Genomic DNA, 23,820 nt, shown 5'->3' on the forward strand with positions numbered 1-23,820 from the left:
ATACGACCACAAATAGTTACGATTCTATACCTTATGCAAATACAGTAAATGTGTGCGTACATATTTTTATTCAAAATCAGCAATAAAAAAAATGATTTTGAAAATTTTTGAAGGGTGGCTGTATTGTCATTCTGCAAAGTGTTATGGCAATAACTCAAAAAAATCTTTTAAATTGTATACAACAGTTAACTGTAATCATCGTTGCTTATTTTGATGAAAAAATGCGCATTTTCTGATAAAAATATCATTTGCATTCGATTTTAGAGTGCAAAAACTACCCCTCAAATAAAATTTCATAAAATTCTGATTATTAAAGTGGGGTCCGCAGAGATAAATGAAGATATGCATAAAAAATGGAATGTTGCCAATGTTTGCGTTGGTAGAAACATTTGGCAGTCGTACTGCCTTTAATTTCGTGCGTTAACTTGCGATTACGTACAGAGAAGTAAACCTGACCTCAAATTTCAAAAATAAATAATTTTTTTTTAAAATTTATTTATTGCTAAAACGTGTCATACCACTCTACTAAGTAAATCTACCCCAAATTATCAAGATAAATAAAAAGGTAGTGGCAAGATTTTTTTTTTGCTTAAAAATTTAAAAAAAATAAAATTAAAAAAAATTAAAAAAAATAAAAGAAATAAAGCTTTCTAAAAAGTTTTCTTCGTTCTTCTTTGAGTTCAAGTGAGTAGACTAAATTATGACTTTTGCACTCTATTCACAAAATGGTTTTTTTTTTAATTCGCATACGGTTCCCAGCAGATCACCGAAGTCAAGCATCACTGGCTGCGGTCAGTGTGAGAGTGGGTGACCACTTGGATCAGTCTGCGTAAGGACCGAGGGTGTGCGGTATTGGTCCTCGTTAAACTGTGTTACCGTAAAGTGCTCGACTTCGCACGTAGGTCGTCGGGCTACCGAAGCGGGGATGCCATCCCTTCCGCAGAGGATCAAAATTGTGATGGCTTGTCTTCGGATCATCCTCCGGGATGTTTCCCAGACCGTCGCCAATAGCCCATTGTGCAGCTCTAGTGCGACGTAAATTAGCAACAACATTATATATATATATATATATATATATATATATATATATATATATATATATATATATATATATATATATATATATATATATATATATATATATATATATATATATACAGTCGAACTCGTTTATAACGAGCTCGGATTTAACGAGAACTCGGATTTACCGAGGGAAACGAGAATATTTGGTTGGATCAATGTTAAGTCTATGGAACAGAAGTCGCTTTTAACGAGAAAGACCCGGTTTTAGCGAGCAATATTTTTCTATCTTGCAATCTTTTTTCTCATCTTTCTAGTCTTTCTGTCTTATCTTTTTTTCAAAATTATAAGAAATGCGCGAAATAAAAAAAAAAAAAAAAAAAAAACGCGAACTTAAACTTAATTTCCTTTATCGCTCTAATCTAAAGCATGGGAAAAGTCACGTGAGAGTAGGCGGTGACGTATCGATTTCGTGCTTTATCGGTCATGACCGATAAAAGTATTTAATTAAATTTAGTAAGTAAGAATTAATTTAGTAAGCAAGAAAAGTATTTAATGAAATTAATTAATGTAAATAAAGTAAGTAAGTATTAATTAAATTTTAAGTAAACTCAATCATTTGACCTCCAAAGCCCCCCCTCCTCTTCTGGTGGCACATCTGCCTTAAGGACCCGTTTATTACGAGCACTCGGATTTAACGAGTACAATGTTACAGTCCCTTTGTGCTCGTTATAAACGAGTTCGACTGTATATATATATATATATATATATGTTATATATATATATATATATATATATATATATATATATATATATATATGTTATATATATATATATATATATATATATATATATATATATATATATATATATATATATATATATATATATATATATATATATATATATATATATATATATATATATATATATATATATATATATATGTTATATATATATATATATATATATATATATATATATATATATATATATATATATATATATATATATATATGTTATATATATACTTTTTATGTTATTCCCTTATCTAAATCTTTTTCCTAATTTATTATTCTAAACTAAACAGTCTTCTTCATCATACTTTAATATTCACATCCAATCTTTTACTTAGTTTATACATAAATATATAATTACGACGTTGTAATGGGAGAATTTTTAGGTGACTTCTTCAGTTTTAAAATTCGTACTCTATTGTCTGAAATACAATAAGAATTTTTTTACCCATTGGCAAAATGAGTGTTGTTCTGGGTTTGATGATGCGAGTCCCTTATTTGGACGTCATCACGCTTTTCAACTGTGTTCACGCTTTTCAACTGTGTTATAAACAGTTCGCATGTGTCGTCGTTGCATGCGTTGACATAACGATTAATTCTTTTTTTTTTCACTTTTAATTTTGATATGCATTAAGGTGGTAAGTTTATTTTTAAGATATGGGACCAGAGAGATCCCATAAATATTTCTTGAGTTGTGAATAAAAGAGAATTTAATCATTTGAGAGATATTTTTGCTTCAATTAGGAATCATAAATTCTTATCTACAGTTCAACCTGAAAAAAAAAATTTGACAACTACCATTTTGTCCATGGGTAACCTGTGATTATTTTTACTTCATTTAATTATTATTTTCTTTTGTAAATTATTTATTATTATTTTAACTTCCATATTTTGAGTATAAAACATCATAAGTGCTAACTTCTTTGACCTTTATACTGGGGAAATATGTTTATTAATGTGAATTTAGTCTTTATGGGTACCATTAAGGTCAGGGCTTTTGACGTCAAAAGTTTGTTTTTGAAATAGCATATCAAAAACCTGTCATTAACTTTCGAAATTTGACAAAATCTGTCGAAAACCCGGACTCAATAACTGTCAAAAAGCTTTTTTGTCATTGGGGATATTTTATTCAAAGTTAAATGAAGCACAATATTTTATTTATTACTATATTGATGATTTATATTTTATAACATCAATAAAAGTATATTAAAAATTATTGAAACTATTAGTTTATTTTGCTAAAAATATGGTACCATTAATATTTTAAGATCAATATTAGTTGCTATATTACAACTATCCAGTTCCTGATATAAGTAAAGAGTTTTTTATTGTTATCAATCTAATTATTTATTTTAAGACACAATGAAAGAAGATTTTTTAGCTTAAATTAAAAAAAGGTTTGCCAATAATCGTCTGATCGCACCTTGCGATTTTTTTTTTTTTTTTGGAATTTTAATATCTGTTGTTAATTTTTATATGTACAGTCCGCAAAAAAAAAACGAATCACCCTGAATAACTTTCGTTCTAATGATCGGATTTTCACGAACTAAGCGTCAATCTTAATGGTTCTTGGGGGTGACCTTAAATATGCTAATTAATTAGTGCTAACTAGTAATTAAGTTACGAAATCGGACACAAAAACATACTTTCTCTGAATAAACATACATTTTTTTTACATATTTGGATTTTTAACCTTCAAAATATAGGGGGTAGCAGCAATCTGGGAAATATGGTCCCCATAGTTTGGTCAGGAGAGCGATCCAAAGTTCGTACCCCTTAATGTTAATTTCACTTTTTACGTTTTTAGTCATATTTTCAATAAAGCAATTTAAAGAAAATTGCACCCGCTCATTAAACTCATTTACCCAAAGATAATTTCATGAAAAAAATAATTTTTAATAATTATTAATTATTTTTTATTATTTAATTAAATTGAGGATGAAAAGATTTTGAATTATAAGCTATGAATTTTTTTATACTATATTAATCTACATATTTTTCAATTGACAAATCTAAAGTTTCAACTGTTTTTATTTATTAGAAGCTGAAAAAAATTAAAATTAATTATTTTTAAAAAAATAATTTGGCGACAATAAAGAAATGATTAAATGGGGCGATTAATATTAAAATGTGATAAACTTGCGAGGAACTTGACTTCGCGCGCGTAGTGTAAAATTTCATTCATATTTTTTTCGCTAATAATCGTTTGCCAATCTTTTCATTTTTATTTCTTTCTAACTATAAAATACAATGCTTCCTTTTTAGTCGCTTAATAATTTATTTGCAATTTAGTAAAGAAATTTGAATAAAACATTTTGAATAAAAAACGCTTTATTCAAGGAATGTCTAGTTTTATAAAATAGGATATGATATGATCTTCTGATATAATATGATTATACACCAGATTGTGCTTATTTAATGTGATTATTTTTTATTTTTTGATTTTGTTTTTCAATAACTGATACAATTTGATGATTTTTGGAACTGATTTTTGGAAATACAACTTATAATCACAGTTAACGTGGAAAATGTTACTTTTTTTTCAGTCATGGAATGGAAAGTAAAATATATTTGAATACATAATTAAAAAAAAATAAATGTTTTTCATTTTTTTTTCTCACAGTTTAATAGTCCGTTCTAAATTATGAATGTTTATCTATGCTTGAATGTTTATTTATCACTTTCTAAAAGAATACCAGAGCTACTTCCCCCCTAAAGATTCATCTAAAGTTCTTAAAACTTGTATTTCGAATATTATTCTCTAAGGGAAGTTTTGCCTTTTGAAATTATCTTCGCATTGCACTGAATTATCGGTGGATGTCGCCTTAAAAAAAACTTCACCCATTTTTCACCTGGATGATTGTTTTTAAATGGATTTTTACTACCAGTTCCCGTCTGGACGTTAAAGATCGCAATAAGATAATAACTTAGCTAATTATTAGCACAAAGGCCTGCGAAGAAATTTTCGATTCAAGCTTTTATTATTATATTTATTCAGTAAACATAGCTTATTAAGGTGTCTAAGGTATGATGTAATAACTAATCACTACATTTATAACGATAAATAATTAATAAATTATTATTATAATTCTGTAAATAAATTTAGCAATTAAATTTGCATTTTGAAATGAAATTGTTATAGGAACTATTTATACAACATTTAACTGAATTTTAGGTGTCCTCTATATCGCAGAACTACTAATTATCTATGTAAAATCATATTTCACACACTGTTCATTCACACATACTGTTCATTCAAATCATTCAAAATCAATGATTTTCTTTTCTTAATTTGTTAATTATTTTGAATGTATCTTGTTTTTCCTGGACCTCTATACAAAACCATCGGGGTACTGAGGGAGATTTTTTAAGCATTTGCTTCTCCCTCAAATAGAAATGGTTTTGCTTTTAATGGCTACCGAGGCCGGTACCCCCTGAAGACGTCGGCTTCGGTGGTCATATTTTTATTTTTATTTCATTCGTTTCTTGTAGCTTGAATAATTTATTTTAAGCAAATTATTTAATAATTTTAAGCAAATATGGGTGTAAAAATAAACTCGATCAAAATACTCCGAAAGCATACCCTAAAATATGTGTAGAATAAACTTTGGCATCGATACATAAAAAATACCTTTTCAAAACTTATTTTAATATCGAGTGAAATAATTTAATATGTTGTGTAACTAAATGGATAATCCCAAGAAACTGAATCAAAAATATAAAAACTTCATTGATTTAAAAAAAAATAATAGATGATAATAAAAGTAGACATGTCTTGAGCGTCCAATAATGAAAGTCACAAGTTATTCAAGCCTGACAAGTCTTGAAAATGGGCGATTATATTTGAACGCTCGAAGCATGTCGACTTTTACTTCCCTCTTCATATGTTTTGAAGCCAGTTGAGTTTTTATCGTCAATTATACTGTTTTACATTTGGGATTTGATCATTATTTTGATAAGGATTTTACACTCGTTAAAGTAAACATATGCATTTTAATATTTTAACAGGATTCATGTGGTCTTTAAAAACGTAAGAGCATCAATATTGTAAAAGTTATATTTAACTTAAAAATTATAATTTTGAGACCGGATATTTTGAGTTAATGAAATTAAATATTTTATCTTTTAAGTTTTTGGGCCCCATTTCAATATCTTAAGGATCTTACTAGCTCTGTTTAAAAGGAGAGTATTAGATATATATAAAAAAACATAAATAATCATAGTAGCAGTATTTGGTGGTAAATGCAGCTTATCGTAATTGAAGAATATGCTGTGCGACATTGTATGGTGAAATTGCGAACGTAAGTTTCAGAATGCATCGAAACACGTGGATGCTATTTGCTAGTCATCTTTATCCAAAGAAAACCATGTAACCTAAATATCTAGCAGAATGAAGCGATTTTATCAACAACGAATCATACAATATGCAACATATTATTTCAATATCATATTCTTAAACACAACATATTTCAATGCCTTTAAAATGCCACTAAACATTCGGCAATTCCTTGAGTTATAGAAAAAAGAAATATCGTAAATTACAGAAAACCTTGTGCATTAGAATTACTATACAATCTACATTTTATTTTTCAAGCACTTTTTTTTCCCTCAAACTTTCTTGCCTAGAAGACTCGATTAACCCTTTCGTGCCGACTGTCACAAATACGTGACAGCATAAAACAGTATCAACCAGGGTGAAAAGATATAACTGGTAATCAAAGTAATTCTTTAGCAGTTTATTTGTGGGCTGGGTTATAATTGTTTGATTTATTTAATTCACCATTACTTAGTTCAAAATAAAATTATTTAGTTATACTTTGAACTAACATTGATTATATATATGTTTAAACTAACAATAATTAAGTTCAAGGCAAAGTAAGTCTGTGAAATTAGCAACGCCTGCATTTAAGCTATCGTTTTTTATTTATTTACATCCTGATTCTGATTTTGTACGAATGCTTTCGTGAATCACCCGTCCCCAAGGGGTTAAAGCTGTAAAAATGATCTTTCCTAAAATATTGTATATAGCTGTAATAAGTTATGCTAATTTGATTTTAGTATGAAATCCTCGAATAAATTTAGCGAAAACAGCATAATCTAAACAATATCAGATAAAAAGTTCATGTATTTAAATTCTAAAAACTTAGAAAATCATAAATAATTTATAAATCGATTCAAATTTTCTTTTCAAAGGACATTAAAATAATTTTTTTGCTTTTTAGACAGATATCAGCTTAAAAATTGTCTATTGCCTAGAAACTTCGAGATATTTTCTATTTACAATGAATTAAACCTCTCTGAGCAATCACAAAAAATTATTTCAATTTTTTTACAGTTATGGCATGGTTGCCTAGCAACCTAGTAAAATTAAGCATTCCTCTTTTGAATTAGTCAATGGGTTATCTTAAAATATTCATTTGCGCAGGCGACTTTTTTTGGCGGTTTTCTGGACTATCGCCAAATATATAAACCTTTATTGTGACCCAATTTAAGATCCAATTTTTTTAAAATTTTGTCTACCCCACCCCCCTAATTTAAGTGTCTAGATTCCAAACATGTAAAAAAAATTATATGTTTATTCAGTGAAAGTACGTTTTTGTGTCTGATTTCATATATTAATAGTTAACACTAATTAATTAGCATATTTGAGGTCACCCCCAGAAACCATTAAGATTGACACTTAGTTCGTGAAAATCCGATCATTAGAACGAAAGTTATTCAGGGTGATTCGTTTTTTTTTTTTTTGCGGACTGTACCTGAATCTAAGAAGAATCCATAAATATATTCAATCGTTCGTTATTTCTAAAAGAAGGAGTCCTTGTACAATGTTTTATTTCAAGTTATAAAGGAGCTTTTAATAATTTATACATTTTTAATAAGAATAGCACGATATTCTATAATTGAAGTGTTATAAATAATGGATTCATTCACTATTGTATGTCAGTTTCATAAAGTTTCGAAGGGTTAAAAACATTAAAACTGATAAAAGATACCCATTAAATTCTCTTTACAAAGGTATATAGCTGTGAAAAGTATAAATTATATTTTATTAAATCACAGCACAGTTAAGTATAATTATGGAAGCTTTGAACCATTTTAGAACTGCCCAAGTGTCCTCATTTTACTAAATAATATGAAGTTGTGAAAACTTATTTCCTAATTTTTTTTAATCGGAATATATTGCAAAATCTTGGTTTTGCAAAAGTTTTATTTTCCAGAAAGGTTTTAGAAAAAAAATGTGGTCAATTATAAAGATTTTTATTTTAAAAACTAATAAAAATGAACGAGAGCTGAAGATTCCAATGATTTTAACGTGAAAAGGTATTTGTTGTACAAAGGAAGTGATAAATAAATTATGAAATTTTTTTTCAGTAAGTGACTAAAAAATTGTCCTAACAGGATTTCAAAAACGTGGCGAACTGAAATCGATCTTTTTTTTTTGTTTGAAAAAGAGAAGGAAAAGAGGGGGGTGAGACAAAACTTAAATGATTACGTTATTCTTAGTGAAAAGAAAATTGTTTGGAAAAGTTTCAGGACAAATAGTTTTAAAAAGGACCATCTGGGCACAGGCCACTTGATTTTTCTGACATTGAAAGATTCGCCATGAAAAATACTAAAGTTGTCGTCGCAATTCCCAGATTAGCATATGAGCTTTACTCATTTATTTTCTTCACAGCTATTGATCGGTTTTCAACGGGTCGCGTTCCCTCAGTGATTTGATCAAGACGCGAAAGTGGATAAACATTGTAAAAAATCATAGGTCCAATTTTATTTCCAACTTAATGATTAGAAATTTAGCTTTAATTTATACTATATTATATGGAGATAACATTAACATTATAATTTACACCATATACAATATTAAACATTAATAATTTATACTAGACTAATTTATATTCCAATAGCTGCCTAGAACTCTCGTTACTTTTAATAGTTTATATTCAAAATATTTCAGATAGCGTTCGATTTTTTCATTTATTAAATTTTTGAAAATAGGGCACCTAAACTTCCTTCGTTATTTTCAATAATTCGAAGTAAATGCAATAAGTGAATAAAAACAAATGCGGCACGTAAACATATCTTTATCGAACTTTTAGGACATTTTATACATTTAAATTCACGATTAACATCAGTTTTAAAGGATATTGAAATTAACTTTAAAAATTATTTTGATTTTATATTAAATTTACTGCGATCTAAACCAAAGATAAACCTTATAAATATTCCGTAAATTTACAGGATTTGCAAACTCAAAACACTTATAATTTTTGAAATTTTATTTTTCTGAGAGATTAGGCCTATTTCAGCATGTTATAAGCAATTTCAATAAACCCGTTCTTAAAACACTAGGGTTATTCGAGCGTATAATAAAGCAAACTACATTCTCTTAGTACCTATCGAATATTATGTATTCGACAAAAGTCATCCAAAAAGTTATTTGCATATAAAACTTATTTGCAAAACGTTATGTAAAATCCTTAATTCTTCCAAATAATATTCCAACTAAAATAGTAAAATCTACGGGAAAAGTTTAAAAACCCAATATTTTCATAAGTTAAAAGAAATTAGATTCTATAAAGTGAAATAGCAAGAAATCATTTCCATTTAATGGTTTTTAAACACTATTTTCGTATTCTTTAAAAACATAAACTATTCTCGAAGAAGTTAAAGATTTAGCGTTAGAACAATACTAAAAAGAGTATAAATTATTAAAAGCTTTGTTTCACACAAAATCTACGAAATTACAGTTAAGACTGCTTCATTTAATTTAGCATAATTTAACACGATTTTTAGCACTAAGGAATAGTTAAATATACTTCAAAAAAACACGTGGTATTTTTAAAAATGGCCTTTGGAACTATGACCCAGAAATTTAAATTCAGATTCGTAAAAATTCAAAAATGATTTTTTGTGTTAAAGCATCGAATTTTCAAGAATGAGAGAAATTTTCTCAAAATCCTAAATACAAAGTGTAATAGCATTTTTCACGAAAGAAAAATTTCTAACCTCTGTTTGCATTTATAACGTTTAATATTTTTATCAAACAATTAGGCTAAAATAAATAAATTTTTAAATCTTTACATTTGAATTAATAATGCAATGTAAAAGACGCTTAGTTTATTTAAAAAGTGATTAGTTTTTTTACAATATAATTGGAATTAACGTATGCTGATATACTTTGCTTTTCAATATAAAGAAAATTTTGCATTAGTAAACTAGATAATTTTAAGTGCCATAAAGCTTTTGTTCTCTACCATGCCGAGTAAACTGGTTTTGAGTGGATTTTAAGTAAATTTTGTAATTTTTCTAAATTTTTATTTAGGTTTCTTCCGGAAATAAGAGTTCGTGCTAAAGTATGTATAAAAGAACATCGGTTATAGCGATCCTACTACGTAACCCAACAAAAATTTGTTCTTATTTAATAAAAGACTAAAAGTAAACTAAAGGTAAATTTTATTTCTGTCCAAGACAAATTACAAACTTTTACAAATTTAGCATTTTAAAGTATCAAAGCAATAATTCAATACAAAATACTGAAAACATTCGCCACTAAATCTATTTAATAAAAGAATTTAAACCAATATTACATTTACCATTTTGTTTCTACACAGCTGGAGATTTATAAATGGCTAATTATATAAGTTAAAATAGTTAAATAAACAATAACGTTATCTGAAACTATTCTAATAAAATTTTTGAACATGTGATTGCAACATTTTTAAATAACGAAACTTAAAAAATTTATGAAACTTCACTTTTAAAATTTTGTTCAGTTAAGTTTAGCTAAAAGTTTAAATTTTGTTTCGCAGTTTTGAATTTTTATCTTATCTCATTTAATTAAAGCCAAAATTGAAGGAATCATTTTGAAAAAGGGGTTTCTTCAATGGATCCAAATTGAAGAAGACCCTTTTACAAAATGACAGATTCAATCTTAGGCTTAAGCTACAATAAAATTTAGAATTTTAAACTGAAATAAATTTAAGAAAAATATAAATTAACGTAGTGAGTATAATTTTTAAGAGTTTTTTACAATTACTATTAAAAAAAAAAAGGTCTAGTTTTCAAATGTAGAAAGTTACAGAACAAATAAAACTGCATTGTCCTACACAATTTTAAATTTATAATTAAGATATCGGAAAATTTAGTAATCCAGAAAACAAAATGATTAATTTAGAAAATTATGTTTATAATATTTTGATAACTGGTTTAAAATTTAGTATCTTTGAAAATTCTAAAAAGATTATAAACTTGTTCAGCGACCTTTGGTTTAATATGAAACAAACTGCAGGATAAGCCAGTATTCATCTTTTAAAATAAATTTATACTAGGAGCATTTTTAGTGGCGAAATGTGTACAAAAAGAGTGCTTTAAAACTAATATTCAAGACACATTACTCACCAAATACTTATATATATATATACACAATAATATCGTTGACATCAACATTAAATATAAATTGAATTTCATACTATTGTAATACGATACATTTTTTATTAAATACACATTGTTTTAAAATAAACTCATTTAAGAATACAGATTGAGTCATGTAATCTAACCGATACAAGATATTTAAGAAAAACATTTAGTTTTAGGGTAACAAGAATTAAGATTTCAAAACAAAATTTCAATTCAAATTTCGTTACTTTTAACACAAGTTTAAAGCGAATAAGAAATTAAAATTATTGGTAAATTGTACTTTTAATACATGGAAAAGGGTAAATTTAGCGTTTAACATTTCAATTAAATTTTGGCTCATAAAAAATTCGTATAAAATTTGCTTATTACACTTAAACCTTTTATTTATTTGAAAGACTTACGTAGAATTGAAAATTTAGAAAACTATTAAATGCAAATACTGTTAAATTACTCCAAATTTAGAAAAGTTTTGCCCTAAGACACTCCAGAAATTTGTTTATCGATTATTAGCACTTAAAGATTAATGAAAGTCTGAGTCGAAACTTATCTGCATCGAAATAAATGTTGAAAATGGCAACTATAAATGTTCGTTTCTGTAGTTTATATATTTTAAGACTTGGAAAGTTAGAGCTGCATTTAAAATTTTGGTATAAAAATTTTCATCGATCGCAAATCTAAGAATTCTAAGTTTCAAATTCAGAACGATACAAAGTTTTCAACGCTTAGTTTAAGATCTTCCATCAAAGGCAGCCCTCATCAACATAACGCTTAGATCCCTTTTTTTGAAAAGATTTTAAAGAGATTCTATCACTGTCTTAATGAGTGATCTAGTTCTAATAAACACTTTTAAAGCGCTGTGGGATTTTTCAGGGCACGAACCTGCGAAAACTAAAATTGCAGTCCAGGACCTTACTGTACTCCACCCAACCCTTTAAAATTTTATTCATGACCTAGTTTAAAAGTTTCTATGTTGTTCGGCTGTAAGTGCTAGAGTTCCTCGGAGATTTCAGGTCACGAACATCCGAATCAGCGTCAATTCTACCAATTCGACTTCCACACTTGTAGAGTGGTTTTGGAATTTTTAGTTTCACACACGTTTACCTGTGTTGTAAAACTATGTCCCTAGATAGAGTTTCCGATAGATCTGACTTATGGGGCGTAAACAGTTGAATTATTCTAAATAAGCTTAACTTCTCGAAGAAAAAAAAACAAGGAGTAATTACTGAACTAGGCCAATCGGAGTTCATTATCAAATATAATACATCGGACTGATCGTTTTCCAGAGTTTTCTTTTAAAAGCTGGTCTATACAAGTTAGTTTTTTATGAAGTTTTAAAAATTAAGAAATTTTAAACTGTCTCTGTCGAAGTTCATGTTTAATAGTAATATTAAAGTAAAAGATTAAATTCTTATTTTTCCTTCAATGTTACTTCAACTCTAAATCAAATTATCAATAGTTTTATTATAAACTTGGGAGTCTTACCTTTATTAAAAATCGCAACACACATTTGCCCTCTTATAACTATAAAAACACTTCAGGCATCCAGATTTCCCCTCTAGAGCTGTTTTAATATGTTTACGAACAAATTTCTGAAAATTTTTACATTTGAAATTTTTTTAACTTAAACACTTCGGTTTTATAAAAAGCTCCGTCTACTCAGGTTAAAATTTCTTAAACTGGAAAATTTAAAAAGGGTTTAGTTAATAATAGAATTCTATTTAAACTTTTGGTTTAAAAGTATTGTGCATATTGACTGGAGCTTTGATTTCGGTACAAATAGTTTTGTATTGGCTCGAAAGCTCGTATTATGAGATTTGAGGGGCAGCAGATGCAAAACTATATGTTAATTGAGCAACTTTTTGCATGATTTTTGCCTTAAAGTTTATGTAATTTTAGACAAATCTGGGGCTGTCATTGAAAACAAATCTCTTCATATTTAATTTCTATTTAAAGTATTTTTTTTCAAAAGAGTTTCTTTTACATTTCAGATTCTATAAAATATTCATGTCAAAAACACTAGTAGAAAATTAAGTCTGGCTAGAACTAAATGGAAATCTGGCTTTGTAGGTAAAATGGACTTAAAGGTTTGAATAAAGCTATAGTTATAAAGTTCTCTCAAGTGTAATAAGCGCAATTCGTAAGTTGTAAATTTATAATAATTGCCATTAAAATGACCTTTTTACAGTGTTTGAAAGTTAGTTTTTACTTTAAAGAACTTGCTGTGACCTTTGAAACAAAAATTCTTAAAAATTTAGTAATTCAAAAATTTGATTTTTTTTAAAAAATAAAATTTCCGGTTAAGTTATGAATTTTTCAGCTCCGTTTCTATTTAGTCCAATCCCAATTATAATTTTACTTTTATTCAAAAAGATGTTTAGTCTTGTACCCTCTTCTTATTTTACTACTGAAGCAGCGAATTAGTGTTATGGTTAATGTTAAGGTATGTTACGTGATTATTGAACAGTTAGTCATTATCTGGCTACTCCAGCAGCAAATAAGAATCATTAAAACTCACAAATTTGTGATAGACTTTTAATGTAATTTATTTACTATTAGTAATTTGACTGGACTACTTTTACAATATTAGCTACTTGCTAGAATAAAATTTTGATATTAGTTTTGAACTACGTTGAAAAGTTTTGAGACAAGTAAGCATTTTTATGGAAAAAAAAATTGTATTAGAATTTTTCCAACTGCAATTACACCAATATTATAAAATCTTTAGATTTAAGCTAAATCACGCAAGAGCAATTCCTTAGAAGTACTTATTTTCGAATTTGTTTTCTCAACTCATTTTAATTAGAGCACGTAGACTATTAAAAACTTTTAATTATATAATTAAGCTTAAAAGTAAAAATCCTATTTAGGTTTTTACATTCATATAGTCCCCCTCTCACTTCCACCCTAGGGTTCTTAGAATTTAGTAAAATAAAGAGTCATAAGACAAGTCCATTTTTTTTCCTAACTGAAAATAAGGTTTAATGTGAAAGCAGACAAATTGAATGTTTTATAAATGCCCTAAAATTGTTTCATTAAAAATTCGTTCTATAAACTTGGTACCGAACGACGTAAATATAAGTCCAGTTTCTGATATTCAAAATCAGATACTTCTGAATTATTAAATATAACTTCAAAAGCATTTTTAGTCTGTTTTGTGCATCTGTAAAAATACCAAAATTTCCAGCAAAAACTTTGTGAATTGCTTGACATTTTAAATTTAATTATTAATTGAATTAATTGTTTTCCGAATCACACCCTTTTTAACTTAAAGTTGAATCAAGAAAAAAAACGCTAATAAAGAATTACAATGAATGTTTTTATTTGAAAGCACTGAATTTTATTACTTTCACAATAAGAATGCTAATTGCGTCTAATTTTTGTGTCAACAATCTAAATTTGGATAAGTTTGGCGAAATGAACACTTAATTAAGCAATTCCGAAGACTGAGTGATCGCCCGATGTTTTCAATTATACTAGAGCAAAGGATAACTTGAAAGACAAAATATCTGAGCAGAGTTAAAATCTTACATTCTTCTCGATGACTTCATAAAACGTCTCACAACATCTTAAATCAGAGTTTAAAAATTGGGTAAGGAAAGAAGTTCTTCACAAATTTTGCTATTGGATGAGGAAATTAGCGTACTTAGAGATGTTCTTTATATGCCCTATATTTTTATTATAAAATGATATTTTTGCATCTAACAGTATTTGCTTTTACCAATATTTATTGGAATCTTGTAATTTGACACATTAAGGAAAATGGTTAAAAATAAAAAGTTAAAATTTATGAACATCTGTTTGCTCTTTGACTTTCTATAGAGTTTAGGAATATTGTGGTCAAAATTTAACTGAAATGTTTTTAATTATATCTTGTTAAAAAAGAATTCTTAAGGCTTATTATTATAAGAAAAGTAAGATTGAAACTAATATCAACGATCTAAAATTTCTGCATAAGTCAAGATTAACATGTGTAGGCAATTAATGCGTAAAGTGTTCAAATTAGGAACATTCCACATAATATAAAAAGAGTTCTTGACCTGTATAGAGTTCTTTTTCAATTTGTTACATTCGACGTTCATCATCATGCAGTGAACTATGGATGTTCATTCCAATAGAAATGAGGACGGTAATAATTCTGAAAAAACAAAAACAAATCATCACTTTCATAATTAGAGATAAAATGAGCGTAGATACTTTGACAAATTTCCTTCAAAAATTACTGAAGTGGTATCAGAATAACAGTTTAAAACTTTCGTTGCAAACTAATCTTAAAATGAAGCTAAAATGGCTATGGAATTAACCCGTCAATGTTAATTGATTTAAATTTATGTTTTAGTGAGAAAATTTTTTCAACTGACATGAAATTCAAGTTCAATGATTAATATTTATTTTACACTCTAAGATATAGTACTCAGAAAAAACAAATATTTAAATTTAACACAAGTTTTACAGTTAAAGCTTGAGACGTAACTAGATTTAATATTGTATTATATATTATAATACTTTAAAAAATTACCAACAGAAACTCGAAATTCAGAAGGCATAGTCAAACAGAATTTGAACAGAATAAGAATTTGTATCTGGGCTATCGTGGTTTCATATACACGATGGTAGAGTAAAAGGTATAGCGAAGGGCTTTGCGTGCACAAAACAGCTGTAAAAACTTGTCTGTAGCCAGATTTATTTAAGTTTCATTAAAACAATCTTAAGTCAGATTTCCGTAAATAGCAAAGAAAAAAACTGACTTCCGCTTTCAAATATAGATTTGTGTCTTAAATTTAATAAATTCAAAAACTACTTAGTTTTATTACATAGTTTAAAATATATATTTTAGAATACGCAAAAATTTCTAAAAAAAGTTTTTTTTTTTTTTTAAGATAAAAAATTAAATAAAGCTTGCCATAAAATTTAAGACTCATACAAGTAATTTTTTGAAAATCCGTTAAATGGTTACTTTTATGAAAAACACTGAAAATATGCTATTTGCAGAGTAATTTATAGAGCTTAGAAATTGACAGACAAAAATAATAGTTTGCGCCTAAAGAACTTAACAAAAGACAAATATTTTACAGAATAAAATACAGCTAACATACACACCTTGTTTCGATGTCCTTAAAGCCAGAATTCATTTCTGGTTACTTCTGTTAATCAGGAAAATGTTGCTCGTTCATTCCATGCTATGAAAATCTGGCATCCGGTTAGCAATAGTCAGGCTGCTCTTTCATTCCATGCTGTGAAATTCAGGCATCCGGTGAGCAATAGTAAGGCTGCTCTTTCATTCCATGCTGTGAAATTCAGGCATCCGATGAGCAATAGTCAGGCTGCTCTTTCATTCCATGCTGTGAAATTCAGGCATCCGATGAGCAATAGTCAGGCTGCTCTTTCATTCCATGCTGTGAAATTCAGGCATCCGATGAGCAATAGTCAGGCTGCTCTTTCATTCCATGCTGTGAAATTCAGGCATCCGATGAGCAATAGTCAGGCTGCTCTTTCATTCCATGCTGTGAAATTCAGGCATCCGATGAGCAATAGTCAGGCTGCTCTTTCATTCCATGCTGTGAAATTCAGGCATCCGGTGAGCAATAGTCTGGCTGCAATTAAATATTAACTGTAATTACTGGGCCGTAAACCACTTACATTAGTAAACGGATACATTGAAAGTGATTTTTTAAAAAATTGAAATTTTCAGTTTAAAATGTTACGGTAAGCATTGTACGGATTTTCAACAGCCCACTAAATACCATTTTGATTGGAAGAAAAAGGAAGCTGCTTAAAAAATACTTTTTCAAGCAGTTTGTTTTTAAATTTCAGATTCATTTTATTTTACACGAAAAAAACGACCCAGTTAAAAGGTATTTTGTTTGACGATTCAGTTGCTTAGCAACCAGGAGGCACTCGTCCATTACTTAGCATTGGAGAGGAATTTTATAAATTTTGCCACTTAACAAATTAAAAAAGCTTTCCTTAAACACCGCAGAAAATCTTAATTCGCAGAAGCTTTTCTAATATAAATTTTAAGCGAAGAAATAATCAGATCATAAAATTCACGAAACCGACCCATTTTTTGATCCCATAAGTTGCTCTTTATTACACAATGTTCTCAAAACGTCACATTGTCTGCTTATTCTTACTAGCCAGAAAAATCACATTGCTTCTCAAAATTAAGATTTCTTTAGTTATCAAGATCATAATTAAAAAATTTCTGCAAATTCCTTGTTATTCTGTTTCTATATATGTATAATCCTTTCTTAATAGTGTTTTGAAATGCTATGCGCTTAAACATTTCGTCAAAGTTATGATCCTTTATGAAGTAATTTTATATTAATATACTAAACATTTTATGAAAATATTTATAAATATCAGTTTTACAATTTTTAAAGTCAATTACGATATTTACATTATAGAAAGTTATTTAAAACTTTCAAAACATGCTGTTAAAATAGTGAGACATTCTTGACTAGCAGCACTACGAGTACTTAGTACCAAATAATCTACCCGAAAATTTAATAGGAATTTAAAAAGTCTTGCATGTTGCAAGAGTAAGAGGTAAAAAACTGATTTAAGTTCTATCCCAAACAGAATCAGGAACTAAATCAAAGGATACATTAAAAACCTTTGATCTTTTAATTTTAATAAATTGAAATTATCTTATTAATAACTGGTGTTTTGGAAGACGAAGGCTGCAAATGGAAGTTTTGCTAAAAGTGCAAGACAAATCCGTACAAGGTTCTAAAATTTTCAGTCAAATAAAGAGTATTCACGTTTATTTAAAAAGCTTTAAAATGTTGATAACACATTAAAAATATCGATTTTTTAATACTCCATAGAGCCTATAAAAATTTAAAAGTTTTATGATATAAGAATCAAAGTTCAATAAAATAAGGATTACGATTAGTATTTAATCTCTATGTATAAAGCTTCAAACAAAGCTCTTGTCGAGAAATACTTTTAGTCAAGACTGACATCTGATTCCACATTTGTAGGATAATTAGTATAAATTAAAGGGTTTTGACGTGTATGCATATCGGACCAAATTACTGAAGTGCGTATGACTTAGTCTGCCTTGCAAAAGAAAAACCAATGTAAATTAAAAAGAAATTCAAAATTTATACATTTGGCATTTTTGCATGATAAACTACTTATTGCAAATGATTCTCCTTGAAATTAAATTTAGTTTTATCAGTTCTTCAAATTCTATTTTAGGGTTCAAAGCATTAGCAATAGAAGGTAGTTTTCAAGCGAATTTTATCGAAGTCTACAAAAGATACTCACTCTGTTTTTACATTCGAACCGTAGTATTCTCGTGTAAAATAAAAAAAAAATTTTAAACCATCAGAACTCTGTATTTCTAAAAATTTCATTTATAGTAGATAGAACTGCTAGTATTGAGGATTGAGGGGCCGCAATAAAAGTCGCGGCCCGAAACCAACTACATAAGAGAGCCGTGACTTTGAAGACTTGATTTGCTGAGAAATAGCGCAAATAATTAGCACGGCCAGTACCACCCCTGCTAATTGCTATCGTATTGTATCTTATTTGGCTAGTTTCTAACAACCTTTGCTAAACATTTAATTTTTTTTAATTAAAAATTAGATAGTTCATTTTCGTAATATATAGGACCAGTAGTATATTTACGTATGTATTTATCCTGACTTATTTTAAAAAATCATTGCTTTAAATCTGATTCCTGTGGAAGATTTGTAAAATGAAATGCCGCATTTAATGGCACGGCAAAAAGTTTGCGTGTAACCCCTAAAATGGCAGCAACTGCTAAGTGACATCAAGTTCGGCGAGTTAGTACACCAGTTTTCAGCGTGGTTAAAAGATTAGAATCTGGTGGAAATTGAAGTTAAAAATCTACCAAACAGTAGAAACTCTTAATCATTTTATCTGAGAATTCCAAAGAAATACTGGTGAGAATATAGTTTGCAGAAAAACACTATCATAGAACAAAAGGTGGATACATTAAAAATATCGTATTCTAACTTAAAATCCTAGACTGCGAACTAGAAAACAATGAATCTTCAAGTAATTTAAAATTTCGCGAGTCTGACAAAAGCAAGAACGAAACTTAGACATCAGCCGAAATCTAAAACTTGAAATGAAAAAAATTTAGCTTTTATTGAAGAGGTTTTAATTTGTTTTTTATGTACTTAAAATGCTGTTTAATAAATTGCTTTTTAACTGTGTTTTTCTTCCCAATTGTACTAAATCTCAGTTTTAATTCATTGGCAATTCTGTTAGTTTAGACCCAGACCACTCTGTTGTTCCCTCCGATTAAATGATTTGTAGACTATGTTATTGAACCAAGAGTATGACAATACAGATAGGAGTTTGTTGGGCGAACATAATACACAGAATAATTTTACACTTTAAATCATGTTATTTTCAATGACAAATCTGTAGAATCGATTTGAATAATAAAATTTCGGAAAAAAGTTTTTTAACGTTTCACTTCTGACTAACTATTTGAACGCTGTTGCTTAAATTTTATATGTTTTGGGCGTTAATTTGTCTTGCAATTTAAAATTTTAGACTACAAAATAAAAAAATTTGCTTGGAACTATCTTCGGTAAAATAAGTTTCCTCAATGAGTGAGTCACGATTTTTGAATGGATCGACAGATGCATTAAAAAAAATTAATAACTTAAAAATTTTGTTTCTGGTCTGAAGTCTCAAAACAAACAAAAACACACAAATCCTGATTTTACAACTAAAAATACTTTTTAGCAGCGAATATTAGTTTCTACATAAATTCATAGCAGTGTTGAAGACAACCCAACCTCTAGTTTTCATCCAAAGTGTATCGACGTTCGAAAACAAGAATATTTAATGCATGGTGTGAATAAGCGACAGACTGGTGTAAGCTTCTACCATTATAAAAATTTCAGATTTATAGACATTTAGACCCTATAAATTCCTGAAAGCTAGATTCGATATTATTGTGAAAAAAGTTCTTTTATAAGATTGTTTATGCTTTAAACATCTAATTTAGAGAAATAGTACATCAGTTTTTACACTGTACGCTGATTTCTTTTAGTTCTCCACCAAAACAAATTGTGTTTTTGCGAAGAAATTCTTAAAGTTTAACGTTTACAAATGCTTAGTTTCAAAGAGTAAAAAATATTTAAAGATTAAAACAAATCTTCATTAATAGAAACACAAGAAAATAAAAATACTCACTTTTGTTTTCTTAGATTCCACGAACATCGGCAGTTGTATACGCAGGAAAAAAAAAGAAATTCCATTCGTGATTACACAAATCCAGTCAGAAATCAGCACCTGAATGAAGCAACAAAGAGTAACGTTACTTTTAAAAGAAACTAGTCGCCAATATATATAATACATTGATTAAAAAATATATATTGGAGAATCGTAATGGAGAATAGCAGATGAACTTTGCATAAAGTTTAGAAAAATTTAAGTAGATTGCAAATTTAATATGGATATATATTTTGTGTGCAACAAATTTTATTCATAGTGGTCAGGAAACTAAAATAGATGCTGCTTTTTAAACCCACTGGAACCAGAAAGCAGGGAAGGCCGCGGTTAAGGACCGACTCGGTGGAGTCTGATTTTCTTACAATTAATGAAAAGAATTGCAGATCAAAGATAAATCGGAAGTCATTATGGAGAAATCCTCAGTAGAAGGCATTGGCCCACATTGGGCTGTCTGGCCAATTATGATGATGATTATGGTTAGGAAAGTAGGGAAATTTCTTCCAAGTAAAAGTTGTAATTATTATTTGAGCACACTAGCAAATTTGAAAGTGTCCAAAATTTCGCAACAAGACACATTTTTTGGGCTTATATAATAGCTATATATTTTGCTTATATCATTGAGAAAAACATAAAACGATGATAGCCGGAGAGCACAAATTTGAAAATTTCATTTAAAAATTTGAATATGAATCAGAAAGCGGTCGGAATTTACAACAAACTATCGCTTAGCCATGCTTAGCTCTGAGATAGTTATAACCAGGAAACTATTGAATAAACTCATAAGCAGGTCTGAAACTGTTCGTAGGGGGAGTTCCTGTTAAGGTAGGAGTGTTCACAATATGTCCGGGTCACCATTGTGGAGAGTAAGTAGTTAACAATGTCAACTGTCAGGTATGAAAAGGTACCACAACATAGAGTAGAGTTAACATGCCTCGTATACTAGTGAATTGGATTTATATTTTTTTAGTGGTAGATACGCTACAAGTTTCAATTGTAAGATTCCAAATAAGAAAGAAAACTACTAGAAACTGAATAATATCTCTAACAAAGATCTACTTTGTATTAATATTTTAATTAGAACAATTCGAACATTCCAAACATTTTGCATGTAAAATAAGGAATCAAAACTCTGCAACAAAAAGAACTGCATGAAAAAAAATGCAACATACGAGTTTAATAAGTCGAATTTTCAATAATATAAGAACAATTTTAGTTCACTACAGAAACTCTGGTGTAAATTCAGAGTTCGATCTAATAACAAGAATTCAAATGCATTTATTTAAATTATTTTTCAAATAAAAATTGCAAATCTTGGACGCTCATCATGTTTACTTTTTTCCGAACAACAAATTTTGGTTGAAAATTTTGAATCTAAACATTAGACATGAAGCAAGAAATTAGCAAATGAAACATTATACAAAACTTTTTAAATGATACTTTATACACTTATTGTTTAAGGAGTAGTGGCTACTTAATGTTTTTAAGAACTTAGTTTTACATTTGAAGAAGGCATGTAAAATGTGTTACATCAGTTTTACTAGACTTTACGCTACACCGGAAAAGGTTATCCAAGCGAATATTACGTGCACATTTTATACAACGTGTCTGGATGCTTTAAGCATCTAAATGCTATTTAAAAATTCTTGTTTAAGAGCATTAAAAATTTAGTGAAATTTGTTTCATTTGAAATTAAATTATCTATTTTAGAGTTACTAAGACTTTTTCAACGACTATGAAGTTGATATGAATATGAACTTTTTTATTTTAAAATAATTTCATACAAAAAATATTGCTGATTATATAAGAATGAAAGTAAACTTACCTGCTAATATTGAACCAACAACAGAAGGTATATCCCACAATTTCAACTTTCTACGAACATAAATACGTGGCTAAAGAATGATTCGTTCGGTGTTGTTGTTGTAGAACTGGTCATCTGAGACCTAAATATCCCATGACGGGAACACACATATGAAAGATTGGGTAAAGAACGAGAGCGAGTGTTGCTCTTTTTATATAAGAGAGTGGATGCTTGGGATCGCATCCGACTGTTCATTTTTGTCACAAAAACCATTTTTCTCTTCAGCTGCCTCTTTGACCGGAAAGGACTTTTCTATTTCTGATGGGTTCTCACAGTGGACTGATCATTAAGACACGATTCCCAGCATATCACCGAAGTCAAGCATCACTGGCTGCGGTCAGTGTGTGGGTGAGTGACCACTTGGATCAGTTTGTGCTGTATGGGTCCTCAGTAAACTGTTCCGCCGTAGCGTGCGTCGAGCTACCCAAGCGGGGTCGCCATTCCCTCTGCAAAAGATTAAAATAGTGATAGCATGTCTTCGAATCATTGTCAAGGATGTTTCCCAGACCGTCGCCAATAACCCATTGTGCAGCTCAAATGCAACGTAGATGAACAACAACAGTATTAAGATAGAGATACGTTCAAAATTGATACATCACTGTATAGTATAAAAAAATTTCTATCGTTTTGAATTAAGTAATTTTAGATGGCAAAACTCGAAATTGCAAGCAATATTTTTTGAAAAATTAAAATTCAAATATTCGAATATATTTTTTGAAAAATTAAAATTTAAAATTAAGGTTTTCTTTAAATATTCTACCACAATTCGGCTGTTTGAACATTATTCCATCTATCGAATATTTTTCCAACCAACTTCCTTTTGCTTTCAATATTCGAACCCACTCTCTTTTTTATCAGTACTCGAATCGGATATCATTTGAAGAGCTTTCAAGCCCTCACTCTTTTGAACAATTCTCCAATCCGCAATCTTTTTTATCGTTACTTGAACCCTCTATCATTTAATCAGTACTCGAACTCATTTTTTTTAATCGGTACAAGAATCCACTGATTTTTACCAGTTCTCGAACTCGCTATCATTGGTTCAATACTGGTTTCTGCTATGATTTGATCATTACTTGTATTCACTATCTCTTATCGGTACAACGGAGGAGGTGGCACACCCTCTGAAGGTCGGTGAACACAACTCCAACAGGGTGCCGTGTGATGCATATAAGGAAATAAAAATACATAGAAATAAAAAAATTGGAAAAATGAAATTTTAAAACACTAAAATTTTTTAAATGTTAGATTGTAATTTTTTTTCAAAGCATTTAAAATACTTTAAAAAAAATTTTTATTGCCTTATTACGATTTATTCATTTATATATATATATATATTTTAAGAAACGAAGGCAAAAAAATTGTCCTGCAGTGGACTAATCTTTGAGACACGGCTCCCAGTAGATCACCGAAGTCATGCATCACTGGCTGCGGTCAGTTTGCGGGTGGGTGACCACTTGGATCAGTCTGCGTAGGGACTGAGGGTGTGCGGTATGGGTGCTC

The 23,820-nt window shown here is 28.8% G+C and overlaps 1 long non-coding RNA gene across 1 annotated transcript; it reads right to left on the reverse strand.

Moving 5' to 3' along the window:
- Nucleotides 1-16,627: 16,627 nt before the first annotated feature.
- Nucleotides 16,628-22,830, reverse strand: LOC147812706 (uncharacterized). Its single transcript, XR_015432248.1, has 3 exons — nt 22,279-22,830; nt 20,418-20,516; nt 16,628-16,825 (listed from the first exon to the last, which is right to left on the reverse strand). It is a non-coding gene; the product is annotated as an uncharacterized LOC147812706 (long non-coding RNA).
- Nucleotides 22,831-23,820: the final 990 nt, after the last annotated feature.

Source organism: Parasteatoda tepidariorum, chromosome 3, assembly GCF_982258835.1.
Source record: "Parasteatoda tepidariorum strain Cologne lab strain chromosome 3, Ptep-v5.0, whole genome shotgun sequence".
Classification (NCBI taxonomy): domain Eukaryota; kingdom Metazoa; phylum Arthropoda; class Arachnida; order Araneae; family Theridiidae; genus Parasteatoda; species Parasteatoda tepidariorum.